Here is a 17700-nt window from a genome sequence, read left to right as displayed (position 1 = left end):
GTAGGGTGTTCTGCATCATGCGAACTGCCTCAACCAAGGAACGCCGAAAGCTGCTCCTCTGGGACTGAGGACATTCAAAAGCCTGCAATGCCACAGGACGTACAGGACTTAAACTGCAGTAAGAAGTCAAGCCGACTTCCTCTAGGAGGCACGGTGACTTCAGGTAGGACGTGTTAGATGGAATGCGAAGACGAGGGTTACGCTGAGTGCAGCTCAAACTAGGGCAACACGTAAGAATTCTCCGCCGTGTGGGACGTACCAGAGCGGTGTTCGTGAACGTGTGCGAGGGCTGAGGAAATTAGGCTGCTCCAAAAGAGAGGGCAGTGCCTTTCCCTACACCCGGCATGCCCAGAGGGGCTCTAACGGGCTACGTGTCTGGACGTTGCCTAGCTGAACCTTGTGTGCCTCGGGATACTCAAGTGTTACTGCCGGGAACAGGGTGCCCAGGCTAGCCTCCTAGGTGTCCAGAAAACTGTGCTGGCGTTCTAGGAACGCAGAGCAGAGGCCACCGCCTCATGGAAACTGCTGCACGCCTCTGCTTCTGCACGGCAACTCAGGGCCTTACTTCCAGGCATGTGTTCACGCTGGGTGTGCCCGGAGCGACATAGCATGGTAAGATGCTGAGTTTCTCCTCGAGCAGAGTGATTTCAGGTACAAAGGCCTCGAAGTATTCCAAGCACACTGTTCTCTCATGGCAGTTCACACAAGAGCTATAGCAAAATTTTCCTGGGCGCTTCGGACTCACCAGAAATGCTCTCCTGAGGCCGTTCGAGGACTGGAAATGTAGCTCTCCTCAAGGAACGTTCAGTGTGTTGCCCATTACTCGGCCCGCACAGAGTGCCTCCAAAGCATTCGCCAGTGGGCCACAAAGCTGCTCATCCAGCCCACAGGGGACTGGACGTACACAGTGAACTCGGAGGGGAAATGTTGAATACCCGAGAGGCCCAGGTGTCCTCAGACGTGTACTTCCTATAAAATAAAGCATCTAAGCTATTACGAACTCATGGACACAGCTGCACACCTCCCTTTATGCAGGCTGACTATGGCCATAACCAGGAGGCAAGTTTTCACGTTGAGATTCCCTTTAGCTCTAGAGCTTGTCAGGCTGACCACCACCTCGGCCATGTAAGCCCCTGGTTTAGACAGAGCGAACTCATTTTCTCCCCAGAAGCATTCTTACAGGGTTTACAGGCCTGTCAAGAGCAGGGAATGGCTGGCAGCTTCAACGCAGCGAGAACGCTGCCTTCAAAATGGGAAATCAAGGCTAGTTCCAGCAGGCCTCCTTTTCCATGGGCACACTCAGCATACACCCCTGTGGTTTCTAACAAGTCCAAAGAGACACAGGTTACCCTGTGTTTCCTTCCCTGACTCAACTTCTCGAAGTAGGGTGTTCTGCATCATGCGAACTGCCTCAACCAAGGAACGCCGAATGCTGCTCCTCTGGGACTGAGGACATTCAAAAGCCTGCAGTGCCACAGTACGTACAGGACTTAAACTGCAGTAAGAAGGCAAGCCGACTTCCTCTAGGAGGCACGGTGACTTCAGGCAGGACGTGTTAGATGGAATGCGAAGACGAGGGTTACGCTGAGTGCAGCTCAATCTAGGGCTACACGTAAGATTTCTCCACCGTGTGGGACGTACCAGAACGCTGTTCGTGAACGTGTGCGAGGGCTGAGGAAATTAAGCTGCTCCAAAAGAGAGGGCAGTGCCTTTCCCTACACCCGGCATGCACAGAGGGGCTCTAACGGGTTACGGGTCTGGACGTTGCTTAGCTGAACCTTGTGCGCCTGGGGGTACTCAAGTGTTCCTCCCGAGAACAGGGTGCACAGGCTAGCCTCCTAGGTGTCCAGAAAACTGTGCTGCCGTTCTAGGAACGCAGAGCAGAGGCCACCGCCTCATGGAAACTGCTGCACGCCTCTGCTTCTGCACGGCAACTCAGGGTCTTACTTCCAGGCATGTGTTCACGCTGGGTGTGCCCGCGCGACATAGCATGGTAAGATGCTTACTTTCTCCTCGAGCAGAGTGACTTCAGGTACGAAGGCCTCGAAGTATTCCAAGCACACTGTTCTCTCATGGCAGCTCACACAAGGGCTATTGCAAAATTTTCCTGGGCACTTCGCACTCACCAGAAATGTTGTACTGAGGCCGTTCGAGGACTGGAAATGTAGCTCTCCTCGAGGAACGTTCAGTGTGTTGCCCATTACTCGGCCCGCACACAGTGCTTCCAAGGCATCCGCCAATGGGCCACAAAGCTGCTCAGGCAGCCAACAGGGGTCTGGAGGTACTCAGTGAACTTGGAGGGGAAATGTTGAATACCCGAGAGGCCCAGGTGTCCTCAGACGTGTACTTCCTATAAAATAAAGCATCTAAGCGACTACGAACTCATGGACACAGCTGCACACCTCCCTTTCTGCAGGCCGACTATGGGCATAACAAGGAGGCAAGTTTTCACGTTGAGATTCCCTTTAGCTCTAGAGCTTGTCAGGGAGACCACCAACTGGGCCATGGAAGCCCCTGGTTTAGACAGAGCAAACTCATTTTCTCCCCAGAAACATTCTTACAGGGTTTACAGGCCTGTCAAGAGCAGGGAATGGCAGGCAGCTTCAACGCAGCGAGAACGCTGCCGTCAAAACGGGAAATCAAGGCTAGTTCCAGCAGGCCTCCTTTTCCATGGGCACACTCAGCATACACCCCTGTGGTTTCTAACAAGTCCAAAGAGACACAGGTTACCCTGTGTTTCCTTCCCTGACTCAACTTCTCGAAGTAGGGTGTTCTGCATCATGCGAACTGCCTCAACCAAGGAACGCCGAAAGCTGCTCCTCTGGGACTGAGGACATTCAAAAGCCTGCAGTGCCACAGGACGTACAGGACTTAAACTGCAGTAAGAAGGCAAGCCGACTTCCTCTAGGAGGCACGGTGACTTCAGGCAGGACGTGTTAGATGGAATGCGAAGACGAGGGTTACGCTGAGTGCAGCTCAAACTAGGGGTACACGTAAGATTTCTCTACCGTGTGGGACGTACCAGAACGGTGTTCGTGAACGTGTGCGAGGGCTGAGGAAATTAAGCTGCTCCAAAAGAGAGGGCAGTGCCTTTCCCTACACCCGGCATGCACAGAGGGGCTCTAACGGGCTACGGGTCTGGACGTTGCTTAGCTGAACCTTGTGCGCCTGGGGATACTCAAGTGTTCCTGCCGAGAACAGGGTGCCCAGGCTAGCCACCTAGGTGTCCAGAAAACTGTGCTGCCGTTCTAAGAACGCAGAGCAGAGGCCACCGCCTCATGGAAACTGCTGCACGCCTCTGCTTCTGCACGGCAACTCAGGGCCTTACTTCCAGGCATGTGTTCACGCTGGGTGTGCCCGGAGCGACATAGCATGGTAAGATGCTGACTTTCTCCTCGAGCAGAGTGACTTCAGGTACGAAGGCCTCGAAGTATTCCAAGCACACTGTTCTCTCATGGCAGCTCACACAAGGGCTATTGCAAAATTTTCCTGCGCACTTCGAACTCACCAGCAATGTTGTCCTGAGGCCGTTCAAGGACTGGAAATGTAGCTCTCCTCAAAGAACCTTCAGTGTGTTACCCATTACTCGGCCCGCACAGAGTGCCCCCAAAGCATCCGCCAATGGGCCACAAAGCTGCTCAGCCAGCCCACAGGGGACTGGAGGTACTCAGTGAACTTGGAGGGGAAATGTTGAATACCCGAGAGGCCCAGGTGTCCTCAGACGTGTACTTCCTATAAAATAAAGCATCTAAGCGACTACGAACTCATGGACACAGCTGCACACCTCCCTTTCTGCAGGCCGACTATGGGCATAACCAGGAGGCAAGTTCTCACGTTGAGATTCCCTTTAGCTCTAGAGCTTGTCAGGCTGACCACCACCTCGGCCATGTAAGCCCCTGGTTTAGACAGAGCGAACTCATTTTCTCCCCAGAAGCATTCTTACAGGGTTTACAGGCCTGTCAAGAGCAGGGAATGGCAGGCAGCTTCAACGCAGCGAGAACGCTGCCTTCAAAATGGGAAATCAAGGCTAGTTCCAGCAGGCCTCCTTTTCCATGGGCACACTCAGCATACACCCCTGTGGTTTCTAACAAGTCCAAAGAGACACAGGTTACCCTGTGTTTCCTTCCCTGACTCAACTTCTCGAAGTAGGGTGTTCTGCATCATGCGAACTGCCTCAACCAAGGAACGCCGAAAGCTGCTCCTCTGGGACTGAGGACATTCAAAAGCCTGCAGTGCCACAGGACGTACAGGACTTAAACTGCAGTAAGAAGGCAAGCCGACTTCCTCTAGGAGGCACGGTGACTTCAGGCAGGACGTGTTAGATGGAATGCGAAGACGAGGGTTACGCTGAGTGCAGCTCAAACTAGGGCTACACGTAAGAGTTCTCCACCGTGTGGGACGTACCAGAACGGTGTTCGTGAACGTGTGCGAGGGCTGAGGAAATTAAGCTGCTCCAAAAGAGAGGGCAGTGCCTTTCCCTACACCCGGCATGCACAGAGGGGCTCAAACGGGCTACGGGTCTGGACGTTGCTTAGCTGAACCTTGTGCGCTTGGTGTACTCAAGTGTTCCTCCCGAGAACAGGGTGCCCAGGCTAGCCTCCTAGGTGTCCAGAAAACTGTGCTGCCGTTCTAGGAACGCAGAGCAGAGGCCACCGCCTCATGGAAACTGCTGCACGCCTCTGCTTCTGCACGGCAACTCAGGGCCTTACTTCCAGGCATGTGTTCACGCTGGGTGTGCCCGGAGCGACATAGCATGGTAAGATGCTGACTTTCTCCTCGAGCAGAGTGACTTCAGTACGAAGGCCTCGAAGTATTCCAAGCACACTGTTCTGTCATGGCAGCTCACACAAGGGCTATTGCAAAATTTTCCTGGGCACTTCGCACTCACCAGAAATGTTGTACTGAGGCCGTTCGAGGACTGGAAATGTAGCTCTCCTCAAAGAACCTTCAGTGTGTTGCCCATTACTCGGCCCGCACACAGTGCTTCCAAAGCATCCGCCAATGGGCCACAAAGCTGCTCAGGCGGCCAACAGGGGTCTGGAGGTACTCATTGAACTTGGAGGGGAAATGTTGAATACCCGAGAGGCCTAGGTGTCCTCAGACGTGTACTTCCTATAAAATAAAGCATCTAAGCGACTACGAACTCATGGACACAGCTGCACACCTCCCTTTCTGCAGGCCGACTATGGGCATAACAAGGAGGCAAGTGTTCACGTTGAGATTCCCTTTAGCTCTAGAGCTTGTCAGGCAGACCACCAACTCGGCCATGCAAGCCCCTGGTTTAGACAGAGCGAACTCATTTTCTCCCCAGAAACATTCTTACAGGGTTTACAGGCCTGTCAAGAGCAGGGAATGGTAGGCAGTTTCAACGCAGCGAGAACGCTGCCTTCAAAACGGGAAATCAAGGCTAGTTCCAGCAGGCCTCCTTTTCCATGCGCACACTCAGCATACACCCCTGTATTTTCTAACAAATCCAAAGAGACACAGGTTACCCTGTGTTTCCTTCCCTGACTCAACTTCTCGAAGTAGGGTGTTCTGCATCATGCGAACTGCCTCAACCAAGGAACGCCGAAAGCTGCTCCTCTGGGACTGAGGACATTCAAAAGCCTGCAATGCCACAGGATGTACAGGACTTAAACTGCAGTAAGAAGTCAAGCCGACTTCCTCTATGAGGCACGGTGATTTCAGGCAGGACGTGTTAGATGGAATGCGAAGACGAGGGTTACGCTGAGTTCAGCTCAAACTAGGGCAACACGTAAGACTTCTCCGCCGTGTGGGACGTACCAGAGCGGTGTTCGTGAACGTGTGTAAGGGCTGAGGAAATTAAGCTGCTCCAAAAGAGAGGGCAGTGCCTTTCCCTACACCCGGCATGCACAGAGGGGCTCTAACGGGCTACGGGTCTGGACGTTGCTTAGCTGAACCTTGTGCGCCTGGGGGTACTCAAGTGTTCCTGCCGGGAACAGGGTGCCCAGGCTAGCCTCCTAGGTGTCCAGAAAACTGTGCTGCCGTTCTAGGAACGCAGAGCAGAGGCCACCGCCTCATGGAAACTGCTGCACGCCTCTGCTTCTGCACGGCAACTCAGGGCCTTACTTCCAGGCATGTGTTCACGCTGGGTGTGCCCGGAGCGACATAGTATTGTAAGATGCTGACTTTCTCCTCGAGCACAGTGACTTCAGGTACGGAGACCTCGAAGTATTCCAAGCACACTGTTCTCTCATGGCAGCTCACACAAGGGCTATTGCAAAATTTTCCTGGGCACTTCGAACTCACCAGCAATGTTGTCCTGAGGCCGTTCGACTACCGGAAATGTAGCTCTCCTCAAAGAACCTTCAGTGTGTTGCCCATTACTCGGCCCGCACAGAGTGCCCCCAAAGCATCCGCCAATGGGCCACAAAGCTGCTCAGCCAGCCCACAGGGGACTGGAGGTACTCAGTGAACTTGGAGGGGAAATGTTGAATACCCGAGAGGCCCAGGTGTCCTCAGACGTGTACTTCCTATAAAATAAAGCATCTAAGCTATTACGAACTCATGGACACAGCTGCACACCTCCCTTTCTGCAAGCCGACTAAGGGCATAACCAGGAGGCAAGTTTTCACGTTGAGATTCCCTTTAGCTCTAGAGCTTGTCAGGCTGACCACCACCTCGGCCATGCAAGCCCCTGGTTTAGACAGAGCGAACACATTTTCTCCCCAGAAGCATTCTTACAGGGTTTACAGGCCTGTCAAGAGCAGGGAATGGCAGGCAGCTTCAACACAGCGAGAACGCTGCCTTCAAATGGGAAATCAAGGCTAGTTCCAGCAGGCCTCCTTTTCCATGGGCACACTCAGCATACACCCCTGTGGTTTCTAACAAGTCCAAAGAGACACAGGTTACCCTGTGTTTCCTTCCCTGACTCAACTTCTCGAAGTAGGGTGTTCTGCATCATGCGAACTGCCTCAACCAAGGAACGCCGAAAGCTGCTCCTCTGGGACTTAGGACATTTAAAAGCCTGCAGTGCCACAGGACGTACAGGACTTAAACTGCAGTAAGAAGGCAAGCCGACTTCCTCTAGGAGGCACGGTGACTTCAGGCAGGACGTGTTAGATGGAATGCGAAGACGAGGGTTACGCTGAGTGCAGCTCAAACTAGGGCTACACGTAAGAGTTCTCCACCGCGTGGGACGTACCAGAACGGTGTTCGTGAACGTGTGCGAGGGCTGAGGAAATTAAGCTGCTCCAAAAGAGAGGGCAGTGCCTTTCCCTACACCCGGCATGCACAGAGGGGCTCTAACGGGCTACGGGTCTGGACGTTGCTTAGCTGAACCTTGTGCGCTTGGGGTACTCAAGTGTTCCTCCCGAGAACAGGGTGCCCAGGCTAGCCTCCTAGGTGTCCAGAAAACTGTGGTGCCGTTCTAGGAACGCAGAGCAGAGGCCACCGCCTCATGGAAACTGCTGCACGCCTCTGCTTCTGCACGGCAACTCAGGGCCTTACTTCCAGGCATGTGTTCACGCTGGGTGTGCCCGGAGCGACATAGCATGGTAAGATGCTGACTTTCTCCTCGAGCAGAGTGACTTCAGTACGAAGGCCTCGAAGTATTCCAAGCACACTGTTCTGTCATGGCAACTCACACAAGGGCTATTGCAAAATTTTCCTGGGCACTTCGCACTCACCAGAAATGTTGTACTGAGGCCGTTCGAGGACTGGAAATGTAGCTCTCCTCAAAGAACCTTCAGTGTGTTGCCCATTACTCAGCCCGCACACAGTGCTTCCAAAGCATCCGCCAATGGGCCACAAAGCTGCTCAGGCGGCCAACAGGGGTCTGGAGGTACTCATTGAACTTGGAGGGGAAATGTTGAATACCCGAGAGGCCTAGGTGTCCTCAGACGTGTACTTCCAATAAAATAAAGCATCTAAGCGACTACGAACTCATGGACACAGCTGCACACCTCCCTTTCTGCAGGCCGACTATGGGCATAACAAGGAGGCAAGTGTTCACGTTGAGATTCCCTTTAGCTCTAGAGCTTGTCAGGCAGACCACCAACTCGGCCATGCAAGCCCCTGGTTTAGACAGAGCGAACTCATTTTCTCCCCAGAAACATTCTTACAGGGTTTACAGGCCTGTCAAGAGCAGGGAATGGTAGGCAGTTTCAACACAGCGAGAACGCTGCCTTCAAAATGGGAAATCAAGGCTAGTTCCAGCAGTCCTCCTTTTCCATGGGCACACTCAGCATACACCCCTGTGGTTTCTAACAAGTCCAAAGAGACACAGGTTACCCTGTGTTTCCTTCCCTGGCTCAACTTCTCGAAGTAGGGTGTTCTGCATCATGCGAACTGCCTCAACCAAGGAACGCCGAAAGCTGCTCCTCTGGGACTGAGGACATTCAAAAGCCTGCAGTGCCACAGGTCGTACAGGATTTAAACTGCAGTAAGAAGGCAAGCCGACTTCCTCTAAGAGGCACGGTGACTTCAGGCAGGACGTGTTAGATGGAATGCGAAGACGAGGGTTACGCTGAGTGCAGCTCAAACTAGGGCTACACGTAAGATTTCTCTACCGTGTGGGACGTACCAGAACGGTGTTCGTGAACGTGTGCGAGGGCTGAGGAAATTAAGCTGCTCCAAAAGAGAGGGCAGTGCCTTTCCCTACACCCGGCATGCACAGAGGGGCTCTAACGGGCTACGGGTCTGGACGTTGCTTAGCTGAACCTTGTGCGCCTGGGGGTACTCAAGTGTTCCTGCCGGGAACAGCGTGCCCAGGCTAGTCTCCTAGGTGTCCAGAAAACTGTGCTGCCGTTCTAGGAACGCAGAGCAGAGGCCACCGCCTCATGGAAACTGCTGCATGCCTCTGCTTCTGCACGGCAACTCAGGACCTTACTTACAGGCATGTGTTCACGCTGGGTGTGCCCGGAGCGACATAGCATGGTAAGATGCTGAGTTTCTCCTCGAGCAGAGTGATTTCAGGTACAAAGGCCTCGAAGTATTCCAAGCACACTGTTCTCTCATGGCAGCTCACACAAGGGCTATTGCAAAATTTTCCTGGGCAGTACGAACTCACCAGCAATGCTCTCCTGAGGCCGTTCGAGGACTGGAAATGTAGCTCTCCTCAAGGAACGTTCAGTGTGTTGCCCATTACTCGGCCCGCACACAGTGCCTCCAAAGCATCCGCCAATGGGCCACAAAGCTGCTCAGCCAGCCCACAGGGGTCTGGAGTTACTCAGTGAACTTGGAGGGGAAATGTTGAATACCCGAGAAGCCCAGGTGTCCTCAGACGTGTACTTCCTATAAAATAAAGCATCTAAGCGACTACAAACTCAAGAACACAGCTGCACACCTCCCTTTCTGCAGGCCGACTATGGGCATAACCAGGAGGCAAGTTTTCACGTTGAGATTCCCTTTAGCTCTAGAGCTTGTCAGGCTGACCACCACCTCGGCCATGCAAGCCCCTGGTTTAGACAGAGCGAACTCATTTTCTCCCCAGAAGCATTCTTACAGGGTTTACAGGCCTGTCAAGAGCAGGGAATGGCTGGCAGCTTCAACGCAGCGAGAACGCTGCCTTCAAAATGGGAAATCAAGGCTAGTTCCAGCAGGCCTCCTTTTCCATGGGCACACTCAGCATACAACCCTGTGGTTTCTAACAAGTCCAAAGAGACACAGGTTACCCTGTGTTTCCTTCCCTGACTCAACTTCTTGAAGTAGGGTGTTCTGCCTCATGCGAACTGCCTCAACCAAGGAACGCCGAAAGCTGCTCCTCTGGTCCTGAGGACATTCAAAAGCCTGCAGTGCCACAGGACGAACAGGACTTAAACTGCAGTAAGAAGGCAAGCCGACTTCCTCTAGGAGGCACGGTGACTTCAGGCAGGACGTGTTAGATGGAATGCGAAGACGAGGGTTACGCTGAGTGCAGCTCAAACTAGGGCAACACGTAAGACTTCTCCGCCGTGTGGGACGTACCAGAACGGTGTTCGTGAACGTGTGCGAGGGCTGAGGAAATTAAGCTGCTCCAAAAGAGAGGGCAGTGCCTTTCCCTACACCCGGCATGCACAGAGGGTCTCTAACGGGCTACGGGTCTGGACGTTGCTTCGCTGAGCCTTGTGTGCCTGGGGCTCCTCAAGTGTTCCTCCCGAGAACAGGGTGCCCAGGCTAGCCTCCTAGGTGTTCAGAAAACTGTGCTGCCGTTTAAGGAACGCAGAGCAGAGGCCACCGCCTCATGGAAACTGCTGCACGCCTCTGCTTCTGCACGGCAACTCAGGGCCTTACTTCCATGCATGTGTTCATGCTGGGTGTGCCCGGAGCGACATAGCATGGTAAGATGCTGACTTTCTCCTCGAGCAGAGTGACTCCAGGTACGAAGGCCTCGAAGTATTCCAAGCACACTGTTCTCTCATGGCAGCTCACACAAGGGCTATTGCAAAACTTTCCTGGGCACTTCGAACTCACCAGCAATGTTGTCCTGAGGCCGTTCGAGGACTGGAAATGTAGCTCTCCTCAAGGAACCTTCAGTGTGTTGCCCATTACTCGGCCCGCACAGGGTGACCCCAAAGCATCCGCCAATTGGCCACAAAGCTGCTCAGCCAGCCCACAGGGTTCTAGAGGTACTCAGTGAACTTGGAGGGAAAATGTTGAATACCCGAGAGGCCCAGGTGTCCTCAGACGTGTACTTCCTATAAAATAAAGCATCTAAGCGACTACGAACTCATGGACACAACTGCACACCTCCCTTTCTGCAGGCCGACTATGGGCATAACCAGGAGGCAAGTTTTCACGTTGAGATTCCCTTTAGCTCTAGAGCTTGTCAGGCTGACCACCACCTCGACCATGCAAGCCCCTGGTTTAGACAGAGCGAACTCATTTTCTCCCCAGAAGCATTCTTACAGGGTTTACAGTCCTGTCAAGAGCAGGGAATGGCAGGGAGCTTCAACGCAGCGAGAACGCTGCCTTCAAAACGGGAAATCAAGGCTAGTTCCAGCAGGCCTCCTTTTCCATGGGCACACTCAGCATACACCCCTGTGGTTTCTAACAAGTCCAAAGAGACACAGGTTACCCTGTGTTTCCTTCCCTGACTCAACTTTTCGAAGTAGGGTGTTCTGCATCATGCGAACTGCCTCAACCAAGGAACGCCGAAAGCTGCTCCTCTGGGACTGACATTTAAAAGCCTGCAGTGCCACAGGACGAACAGGACTTAAACTGCAGTAAGAAGGCAAGCCGACTTCCTCTAGGAGGCACGGTGACTTCAGGCAGGACGTGTTAGATGGAATGCGAAGACGAGGGTTACGCTGAGTGCAGCTCAAACTAGGGCAACACGTAAGATTTCTCCACCGTGTGGGACGTAACAGAACGCTGTTCGTGAACGTGTGCGAGGGCTGAGGAAATTAAGCTGCTCCAAAAGAGAGGGCAGTGCCTTTCCCTACACCCGGCATGCACAGAGGGGCTCTAACGGGCTACGGGTCTGGACGTTGCTTAGCTGAACCTTGTGCGCCTGGGGTTACTAAAGTGTTCCTGCCGGGAACAGGGTGCCCAGGCTAGCCTCCTAGGTGTCCAGAAAACTGTGCTGCCGTGCTAGGAACGCAGAGCAGAGGACACCGCCTCATGGAAACTGCTGCACGCCTCTGCTTCTGCACGGCAACTCAGGGCCTTACTTCCAAGCATGTGTTCACGCTGGGTGTGCCCGGAGCGACATAGCATGGTAAGATGCTGACTTTCTCCTCGAGCAGAGTGACTTCAGGTACGAAGGCCTCGAAGTATTCCAAGCACACTGTTCTCTCATGGCAGCTCACACAAGGGCTATTGCAAAATTTTCCTGGCCACTTCGCACTCACCAGCAATGTTGTCATGAGGCCGTTCGAGGACTGGAAATGTAGCTCTCCTCAAGGAACGTTCAGTGTGTTGCCCATTACTCGGCCCGCACAGAGTGCCTCCAAAGCATCCGCCAATGGGCTACAAAGCTGCTCAGCCAGCCCACAGGGGACTGGAGTTACTCAGTGAACTTGGAGGGGAAATGTTGAATACCCGAGAGGCTCAGGTGTCCTCAGACGTGTACTTCCTATAAAATAAAGCATCTAAGCGACTACGAACCCATGGACACAGCTACACATCTCCCTTTCTGCAGGCCGACTATGCGCATAACCAGGAGGCAAGTTTTCACGTTGAGATTCCCTTTAGCTCTAGAGCTTGTCAGGCTGACCACCACCTCGGCCATGCAAGCCCCTGGTTTAGACAGAGCGAACTCATTTTCTCCCCAGAAGCATTCTTACAGGGTTTACAGGCCTGTCAAGAGCAGGGAATGGCAGGCAGCTTCAACGCAGCGAGAACGCTGCCTTCAAAATGGGAAATCAAGGCTAGTTCCAGCAGGCCTCCTTTTCCATGGGCACACTCAGCATACACCCCTGTGGTTTCTAACAAGGCCAAAGAGACACAGGTTACCCTGTGTTTCCTTCCCTGACTCAACTTCTCGAAGTAGGGTGTTCTGCATCATGCGAACTTCCTCAACCAAGGAACACCGAAAGCTGCTCCTCTGGTCCTGAGGACATTCAAAAGCCTGCAGTGCCACAGGACGAACAGGACTTAAACTGCAGTAAGAAGGCAAGCCGACTTCCTCTAGGAGGCACGGTGACTTCAGGCAGGACGTGTTAGATGGAATGCGAAGACGAGGGTTACGCTGAGTGCAGCTCAAACTAGGGCTACACGTAAGACTTCTCCGCCATGAGGGACGTACCAGAACGGTGTTCGTGAACGTGTGCGAGGGCTGAGGAAATTAAGCTGCTCCAAAAGAGAGGGCAGTGCCTTTCCCTACACCCGGCATGCACAGAGGGGCTCTAACGGGCTACGGGTCTGGACGTTGCTTTGCTGAACCTTGTGCGCCTGGGGGTACTCAAGTGTTCCTGCCGAGAACAGGGTGCCCAGGCTAGCCTCCTAGGTGTCCAGAAAACTGTGCTGCCATTCTAGGAACGCAGAGCAGAGGCCACCGTCTCACGGAAACTGCTGCACGCCTCTGCTTCTGCACGGCACCTCAGGGCCTTACTTCCAGGCATGTGTTCACGCTGGGTGTGCCCGGAGCGACATAGGATGGTAAGATGCTGACTTTCTCCTCGAGCAAGTGACTTCAGGAACGAAGGCCTTGAAGTATTCCAAGCACACTGTTCTCTCATGGCAGCTCACACAAGGGCTTTTGCAAAATTTTCCTGGGTACTTCGCACTCACCAGCAATGTTGTACTGAGGCCGTTCGAGGACTGGAAATGTAGCTCTCCTCAAGGAACGTTCAGTGTGTTGCCCATTACTCGGCCCGCACAGAGTGCCGCCAAAGCATCCGCCAATGGGCCACAAAGCTGCTGAGCCAGCCCACAGGGGACTGGAGTTACTCAGTGAACTTGGAGGGGAAATGTTGAATACCCGAGAGGCCCAGGTGTCCTCAGACGTGTACTTCCTATAAAATAAAGCATCTAAGCGACTACGAACTCATGGACACAACTGCACACCTCCCTTTCTGCAGGCCGACTATGGGCATAACCAGGAGGCAAGTTTTCACGTTGAGATTCCCTTTAGCTCTAGAGCTTGTCAGGCTGACCACCACCTCGGCCATGCAAGCCCCTGGTTTAGACAGAGCGAACTCATTTTCTCCCCTGAAGCATTCTAACAGGGTTTACAGGCCTGTCAAGACCAGGGAATGGCAGGGAGCTTCAACGCAGCGAGAACGCTGCCTTCAAAAAGGGAAATCAAGGCTAGTTCCAGCAGGCCTCCTTTTCCATGGGCACACTCAGCATACACCCCTGTGGTTTCTAACAAGTCCAAAGAGACACAGGTTACCCTGTGTTTCCTTCCCTGACTCAACTTTTCGAAGTAGGGTGTTCTGCATCATGCGAACTGCCTCAACCAAGGAACGCCGAAAGCTGCTCCTCTGGGACTGACATGTAAAAGCCTGCAGTGCCACAGGACGAACAGGACTTAAACTGCAGTAAGAAGGCAAGCCGACTTCCTCTAGGAGGCACGGTGACTTCAGGCAGGACGTGTTAGATGGAATGCGAAGACGAGAGTTACGCTGAGTGCAGCTCAAACTAGGGCAACACGTAAGATTTCTCCACCGTGTGGGACGTAACAGAACGCTGTTCGTGAACGTGTGCGAGGGCTGAGGAAATTAAGCTGCTCCAAAAGAGAGGGCAGTGCCTTTCCCTACACCCGGCATGCACAGAGGGGCTCTAACGGGCTACGGGTCTGGACGTTGCTTAGCTGAACCTTGTGCGCCTGGGGGTACTCAAGTGTTCCTGCCAGGAACAGGGTGCCCAGGCTAGCCTCCTAGGTGTCCAGAAAACTGTGCTGCCGTGCTAGGAACGCAGAGCAGAGGACACCGCCTCATGGAAACTGCTGCACGCCTCTGCTTCTGCACGGCAACTCAGGGCCTTACTTCCAAGCATGTGTTCACGCTGGGTGTGCCCGGAGCGACATAGCATGGTAAGATGCTGACTTTCTCCTCGAGCAGAGTGACTTCAGGTACGAAGGCCTCGAAGTATTCCAAGCACACTGTTCTCTCATGGCAGCTCACACAAGGGCTATTGCAAAACTTTCCTGGGCACTTCGAACTCACCAGCAATGTTGTCCTGAGGCCGTTCGAGGACTGGAAATGTAGCTCTCCTCAAGGAACCTTCAGTGTGTTGCCCATTACTCGGCCCGCACAGAGTGCCGCCAAAGCATCCGCCAATGGGCCACAAAGCTGCTGAGCCAGCCCACAGGGGACTGGAGTTACTCAGTGAACTTGGAGGGGAAATGTTGAATACCCGAGAGGCCCAGGTGTCCTCAGACGTGTACTTCCTATAAAATAAAGCATCTAAGCGACTACGAACTCATGGACACAGCTGCACACCTCCCTTTCTGCAGGCCGACTATGGGCATAACCAGGAGGCAAGTTTTCACGTTGAGATTCCCTTTAGCTCTAGAGCTTGTCAGGCTGACAACCACCTCGACCATGCAAGCCCCTGGTTTAGACAGAGCGAACTCATTTTCTCCCCAGAAGCATTCTTACAGGGTTTACAGGCCTGTCAAGAGCAGGGATTGGCAGGCAGCTTCAACGCAGCGAGAACGCTGCCTTCAAAACGGGAAATCAAGGCTAGTTCCAGCAGGCCTCCTTTTCCATGGGCACACTCAGCATACACCCCTGTGGTTTCTAACAAGGCCAAAGAGACACAGGTTACCCTGTGTTTCCTTCCCTGACTCAACTTCTCGAAGTAGGGTGTTCTGCATCATGCGAACTTCCTCAACCAAGGAACACCGAAAGCTGCTCCTCTGGTCCTGAGGACATTCAAAAGCCTGCAGTGCCACAGGACGAACAGGACTTAAACTGCAGTAAGAAGGCAAGCCGACTTCCTCTAGGAGGCACGGTGACTTCAGGCAGGACGTGTTAGATGGAATGCGAAGACGAGGGTTACGCTGAGTGCAGCTCAAAGTAGGGCTACACGTAAGACTTCTCCGCCATGAGGGACGTACCAGAACGGTGTTCGTGAACGTGTGCGAGGGCTGAGGAAATTAAGCTGCTCCAAAAGAGAGGGCAGTGCCTTTCCCTACACCCGGCATGCACAGAGGGGCTCTAACGGGCTACGGGTCTGGACGTTGCTTAGCTGAACCTTGTGCGCCTGGGGGTACTCAAGTGTTCCTGCCGAGAACAGGGTGCCCAGGCTAGCCTCCTAGGTGTCCAGAAAACTGTGCTGCCATTCTAGGAACGCAGAGCAGAGGCCACCGTCTCATGGAAACTGCTGCACGCCTCTGCTTCTGCACGGCACCTCAGGGCCTTACTTCCAGGCATGTGTTCACGCTGGGTGTGTCCGGAGCGACATAGCATGGTAAGATGCTGACTTTCTCCTCGAGCAGAGTGACTTCAGGTACGAAGGCCTCGAAGTATTCCAAGCACACTGTTCTCTCATGGCAGCTCACACAAGGGCTATTGCAAAATTTTCCTGGCCACTTCGCACTCACCAGCAATGTTGTCATGAGGCCGTTCGAGGACTGGAAATGTAGCTCTCCTCAAGGAACGTTCAGTGTGTTGCCCATTACTCGGCCCGCACAGAGTGCCTCCAAAGCATCCGCCAATGGGCTACAAAGCTGCTCAGCCAGCCCACAGGGGACTGGAGTTACTCAGTGAACTTGGAGGGGAAATGTTGAATACCCGAGAGGCTCAGGTGTCCTCAGACGTGTACTTCCTATAAAATAAAGCATCTAAGCGACTACGAACCCATGGACACAGCTACACATCTCCCTTTCTGCAGGCCGACTATGCGCATAACCAGGAGGCAAGTTTTCACGTTGAGATTCCCTTTAGCTCTAGAGCTTGTCAGGCTGACCACCACCTCGGCCATGCAAGCCCCTGGTTTAGACAGAGCGAACTCATTTTCTCCCCAGAAGCATTCTTACAGGGTTTACAGGCCTGTCAAGAGCAGGGAATGGCAGGCAGCTTCAACGCAGCGAGAACGCTGCCTTCAAAATGGGAAATCAAGGCTAGTTCCAGCAGGCCTCCTTTTCCATGGGCACACTCAGCATACACCCCTGTGGTTTCTAACAAGGCCAAAGAGACACAGGTTACCCTGTGTTTCCTTCCCTGACTCAACTTCTCGAAGTAGGGTGTTCTGCATCATGCGAACTTCCTCAACCAAGGAACACCGAAAGCTGCTCCTCTGGTCCTGAGGACATTCAAAAGCCTGCAGTGCCACAGGACGAACAGGACTTAAACTGCAGTAAGAAGGCAAGCCGACTTCCTCTAGGAGGCACGGTGACTTCAGGCAGGACGTGTTAGATGGAATGCGAAGACGAGGGTTACGCTGAGTGCAGCTCAAACTAGGGCTACACGTAAGACTTCTCCGCCATGAGGGACGTACCAGAACGGTGTTCGTGAACGTGTGCGAGGGCTGAGGAAATTAAGCTGCTCCAAAAGAGAGGGCAGTGCCTTTCCCTACACCCGGCATGCACAGAGGGGCTCTAACGGGCTACGGGTCTGGACGTTGCTTTGCTGAACCTTGTGCGCCTGGGGGTACTCAAGTGTTCCTGCCGAGAACAGGGTGCCCAGGCTAGCCTCCTAGGTGTCCAGAAAACTGTGCTGCCATTCTAGGAACGCAGAGCAGAGGCCACCGTCTCACGGAAACTGCTGCACGCCTCTGCTTCTGCACGGCACCTCAGGGCCTTACTTCCAGGCATGTGTTCACGCTGGGTGTGCCCGGAGCGACATAGGATGGTAAGATGCTGACTTTCTCCTCGAGCAAGTGACTTCAGGAACGAAGGCCTTGAAGTATTCCAAGCACACTGTTCTCTCATGGCAGCTCACACAAGGGCTTTTGCAAAATTTTCCTGGGTACTTCGCACTCACCAGCAATGTTGTACTGAGGCCGTTCGAGGACTGGAAATGTAGCTCTCCTCAAGGAACGTTCAGTGTGTTGCCCATTACTCGGCCCGCACAGAGTGCCGCCAAAGCATCCGCCAATGGGCCACAAAGCTGCTGAGCCAGCCCACAGGGGACTGGAGTTACTCAGTGAACTTGGAGGGGAAATGTTGAATACCCGAGAGGCCCAGGTGTCCTCAGACGTGTACTTCCTATAAAATAAAGCATCTAAGCGACTACGAACTCATGGACACAACTGCACACCTCCCTTTCTGCAGGCCGACTATGGGCATAACCAGGAGGCAAGTTTTCACGTTGAGATTCCCTTTAGCTCTAGAGCTTGTCAGGCTGACCACCACCTCGGCCATGCAAG

The sequence above is a fragment of the Phocoena phocoena genome, chromosome 13, assembly GCF_963924675.1.
Source record: "Phocoena phocoena chromosome 13, mPhoPho1.1, whole genome shotgun sequence".
NCBI lineage: Eukaryota > Metazoa > Chordata > Mammalia > Artiodactyla > Phocoenidae > Phocoena > Phocoena phocoena.
Note: the sequence above shows the minus strand (reverse complement) of the source record.